This window comes from Cicer arietinum, chromosome 4 (assembly GCF_000331145.2).
Source record: "Cicer arietinum cultivar CDC Frontier isolate Library 1 chromosome 4, Cicar.CDCFrontier_v2.0, whole genome shotgun sequence".
In the NCBI taxonomy this organism is placed as follows: Eukaryota; Viridiplantae; Streptophyta; class Magnoliopsida; order Fabales; family Fabaceae; genus Cicer; species Cicer arietinum.
Window position 1 is genome coordinate 2142166 of NC_021163.2, and position 5972 is coordinate 2148137.

A 5972-nucleotide genomic window follows, 5' to 3' on the forward strand; every position below is an offset into this window, starting at 1 on the left:
GCGACAATATTTTTAAAAAAAAAAAAAAAAAAAAAAAAAAAAATTCATAACAAAATATAAAAACTAACATAAGACCGTGTTTGTTTCAAAAGATTACGGTAATTTGGTTTTTGTCCCTTTAGAGTAATTCTTTAAGACTTAAAAAATTGTATTTTTCTTATTATTAACTTTTCACAATATCTCTCACTTCTACCATTAAAAAAGATAAGTAAATATGATAAGATACTATAATAAATTTTTTAATCTTCCTACTTGGGCCTTATATTTCTAATCTTTAATTTAAGCTAGATTAAAATAATCTTTCTCCAACCTATAAAAGTTAAAGACTTTTTTTTTCCTCTCACATTTATCTCCCTCTCCACCCTCAATTTAACTATGTTCTTCTCTCACTCCACCGCTGTCCTCCTCTCCTTTTCTATTGCCTCTCTCTCTATTTGTTGTCGTGATTGAGTGAAACTACACGTCATCAAAGTATTGGTAAAAATGTGTTTGATAATTCAAGAAACATTATGAATGAGTTGAAGTAAATGCAGCTAATAAAATAATAACATTTTGTTGTAAGTAATATATATATACATATATATATATATATTATTTAATTATTTAATTTGTATAAAATACTAAATATAATAAACTAATTTTATTAAATTTGTTATCATGTGCACATCATACGTGAAATAATAATTCATTGTATGACAAGTCACGAATAAGTATTTTTATGATTTTGTTTTTTGATGAAGAATATTTTTGTGATCTTGAAAATAATAATAATTTTATAATAAAAAAGAAAAAGAAGCTTTTGTTAGCGATGATATGGAATCCGTACAGCTGCACACCATGTCCGTCAAATCGATGTAATTGTCACTGTTTCCGTACAATATATATGCAGCGTGTGTGCGATCCTACCAGAGAGTACCAGGTTCCATCCCACAAAAAGTGACAATTATCATTACCTGTCATTCTTTTTTCATAACAGTGAATAAACAGACAAATTTATCAAATATCAAATTAAATTATCGTAAAATTTTATTAATTAATAAATATCTTTAAAATTATAAAATATTAATCAAAATAATTTATATTTAAATTTTAATCACAATAGACCATATGTTAATTGAATATATAATGATTTTTATATTAATATCAATCATCAAAATATAAATTAATTTTTTTATAAAATTTAAATCTTTTATATATTTATTTATCAAAAAATTAGTCTGTGTACAAATGAAATTATTTACAAATTTATTTTTAAGATGATAATTTTATTGACAAACTTATCTCAGAGAGTATGACATTGATGTGGAATTAATGTTGACATGTCACTTACTCAGTTACATTTCAAACACTAAAAGTTTAATAAGAAATTATTTTAATTAATATTTTAAAAATTTCAAAGTCAGTTTACAAAATTTATGAATTAATTTAATCGACATTACAATTTTAATGACTAATTTGTATATTTTCAATATTACTAGTAACAAAACTATTGTATTTTTGTTTTTAAAAACATACAAAGAATTTTAAAGAATAACATAGCTTTAGTTTTTCATATTTTAAACTATGAGAATTTTATTTTATTTTTGTAAGCAAATTTAATATTATTAATAGAAATTAACAAAATCATGGGGTGGAAAAACAAAAATCTATGTAAAATGTCTAACGTTTTCTATATTACACTTTCAAATTTAGTTGCGAGTGATATTTTTAAACTTTAGACCTAACTGATGTGAACTCGCAAACACATCTTATTTAAGAATTTGTGCCATCGTCTAAAGTGTGATGGGGAAATTCTGATTTTAATCAATCATAAAATCTTCAATTTCATCACCCCATGTTTACACACAATCGGGTAGATCATTCTTAATAATATCATTATCTTTGCCGTGATTTTTATTTTCATTGTCAAATTATACTTTTTATATTTAAAAAGTAATGTGTACAGATTGTGATACAATTTCTGTTTATTTTTAATAAAAGAAAAGGATCAAAATATAGTTTTAAACTTTTAATTTTTCACAAGAGAGATGGTCAAGAATGTCCAAATTGTTATCTTTTGCATAAACACATTAGGTTGGATTCATATTCGCTTTTTTGGTCAAAATAGTAGCAGTCCCACATTGCATTAAAAAGAAGGAGCAGTATAGTTCTACTATGTACACATGATATTAACAGCAATATTGTTGACAAAGAAAAAAAAAACAGCAATATTAATAGTTAATTTATTGATAAATACTAACCGTTTTAAAAACTGAATTAGGAATCAAACTAAACAAGACATCTATGATACCTCAGTTTTTCTTTCTTTTTTTTTTTTTTTATAAAAAAATTTGCTTAAAAAATTATTTAGTTCAACTAATAAAAAAAGGTAACAATAAAATTTGGAAAAAAATCATTTATTGTGATTCTATCAGTTTCAAATAAGTTTAACCTAATTTATAATCTGGTTTAATTAAATTGTGGTTCAAATGAAATTAAACTAAATGTTCAACCGATTCGTTATTTGATTAAACAAATTGAACATGCCAAATTCAAATTACAGATTATTCTAGAACATCATTTTATACTTTAAGGTGAATATAATATATCATGAACTAGATATCTTTCATAAAACCCCCCTTAATTAATATTTCTATTTTTCTATTAAAAAAAATATTCATTCATTTAAATTATTAAAATATGTATATGATAAAAATTGAGAATAATGAATTACCTTTTCTCTTTGGTCGACTTAATTTTTTTAAGATAACTCCATATTTCCTCTAAATTTCTATTTTCCTTCATTCACTGAAAATGATTGGTTTTAAATATTTTTTCATATGGAATCATGTACTTATGTTTCACCTGTTTTAATCTAAATAAGTGGTTAATTTCTACATAAATTAAGTTTTTCTTTCGTGTTTTCGTTATCTCACATAACTAAATAACTCCAAGTTATTTGATTTTTCATCTTGATGCGATGTTTGTATGATTTAGATTAACATATCAACTTTGATCAATTATTGATTCAATAATGACTAGGCCATCAATGTCTGGAGGGTATTCTGATCAATTTAATTTTGTCAAATTATTTATAATCATTGTATCGTTTTATACCGTTAATTTGAATATTGTGAATATATTTATATATTCATCCTTTTTGTTTTTAGAAATATTAAATTTATATTTGAATCTGAAATACTAATCTATCGATTAAAATAAAAAAAGTATGGTTTTCTTTTAATTTAAAAAAAAAAAGAAAGAAAAATACAAAGACTAATGTGAAAATTAAACTATCAAAATGTTATATCGTCCGATAGTTATATTTAATGTGTTAGGAATTAAAAAAGTTGATACCAAGAAATCTAAAATATATTTTGTCAACATGTTGTTTATCAAAATAATGATTAATTATGAAGAGTTAGTCTTAAACATTCTGTCAGTAATTAGCATGGTAGAGTAAAACCTATATAAATGAAAATCACATAAACTTTATCAAAAGGACGATTAATTTTGAAGAGTCAATCCTAAACATTATGTTTTTTTATAAAATTTATCGGTTTTAGTTGCTTTTTTGAATTTCTAAATTAAAAAAATAATAATTTAATATATTTTTAATTATGAGACATATAATTTTATGATAGAAAATTATTTAGATACATTAATTATTCATATGTAATTAATTAAATTTAAAATATGAATAATTTCCGAAGTTGAAATATAAATTTTTACGATATTTTATTCCAATTTCATGATGTTTAAAACATTATATGTCATCATTTTTTAGTTAAAAAATCATATAAACAGACCAAAACTATTAAATTTTGAAAATAGATAGATCAATTTCGTGAATATGTTAAAATAAGAAAAATAAACTGCAATTAAATCTAAAAGTGGTGCTCTACTTATCAGCATCACATTTATGGTTGACACTAGAACATTAGGGCTTAAGTCTAACATATCATTTACAATAAACTTATTTTTACGTGTAAGTTCAACTTTTTTAAAAGTTTCATATGATATTTTAACTTACTTAAAAACCTACTAGTATTCTATATTAATTTATTTAAATAAACAATTTAATTAATTTTAAATAAATTAATGAACTAATAATACATAAAATTAAATTTTATTTTAAAATTTAATGTGAAATTTTAAGGAATCTAATTTTGTGACATTTATTTAAATTATATTCTATAATAATATTTTTAAATATATTAAAAAATTAATATAAACTAATATAATTAAATTACAAAAATATTAACATATTGATGACTCAACACAAAATAGACTCACATGATATGATTATAAAAAATTCAATGGGTCATTCCATAAACTTTTTAGCTAAAATATTTTTTTTTTAAATATCTATCTTTTTGTTTAAAAAAAGTAGGGCTTGTCTAGATCTAACATAGACTAGCTATATACTCATATGAGTAGATCTAGACTATTTCCACAATTATAACTTTAATTTTTGTAAAAAAAGAACAAAAAATACCGGGATTTTGATTTCTCTCATTTTTTTTAAAAAGGGTTTAATTGTAGTTTTAGTTTCTTTATTTTAGCTAAATCGCGAAAGTAGTCCCCTCATTTTGTTTCTCCCTACTTTTGGTCTCCCAGACATAATTTTGGTCTAAAACTTGATGAAATTTCATTTTTAAAGTCGTACTACACTATTTATAATCATAGATTCCAGGTACAATTGTTGCAAATGAGATCTTGATGCATGATGTTACTTAAATAAATGCAAAAAAAAAAAAATGAAATTTCATCAAATTTTGGACCAAAATTATGTTTGAGGAACTAAAACTGGGGATAAACGAAATAGGGAGACTACTTTCGCGAATCAACTAAAATAGGGGGACCAAAACTGCAATTAAGCCTTAAAAAAATTAAGAATTTTGAATTATTGTATATCATTATCTAGATTTTAAAAAAAAATGATATTTATAATACATATGATACAAACACAAATTTAATATGGCTAAAAATAAAAAAATGATGGATATGGAAACATACTTAAAACATCCAAGTTAATAACATAAAATGACACAATGCCTATAATGTGGCAAAAATCAAAGTGGTAGATATATTCATGTATGTCGATTTGCAACGTTGACGATCTAGTCATGGATTGAATGAGTAATTGACTGAAGTTGATATATCAATCTGAATCAAATGGACACCACAACAAAACAAAAAATCAAATGAACACCACACTAAGACGGAAAATCAAACAAACGTCAATATGAGACGACAAAATTATAAAACGAAACACGAAAGAAAAATCTGAGTTATTTATAAATTACTTATTTAGATTAAAAAAAAAAAGGGAAAAAGATACACTCGAGTGATTCTGAGTCAAAAATTGTCCATAATTATCCATTTTGGGTGAAAGAGGAAGAAGAAAAAAGATGAAATTTATCTCTTTAAAAAAAAATTAGAGCAGACTTAATGTACTTATCGTGAGATTTTTATGATATTAAAATTCTCTTACATTATTTTACACTTATATATAATACAACGAATTGGAACAATACCCCTTTACAAAAGATTAGTTAATTTTCATTCGTAACGGATCAAAGCGAACACCAAATTTAGGCCGCAAGAGCCTACCTATGAACATTGTAATCACCATCATTCACGTTGTCTTATCTAAGTATGCAACAACCTAATTTTGTAAGAACTTGTAGTATCCAATATATAATAACTATAACTAACGTTTTTATATTCACCTTTTTTGCTCTCGCAAAACTGATTTATGTGAAGACGTTTATCATTATTAAATTTGATACGAGTATACAAATGGTGAGTAGTCTGATTCAATAGATTACAATATTATATCAAATTTTATATTAAACATAACTCATAAAACTCTATCTCTTAAAAATGTGGCTTAAATTTTCTCTAATATCACACCCAAAACTAATGAACTTGATGGGTGGACTAATCTGACATACTCTGATGTCATGTTATATCTTATATTAATAATA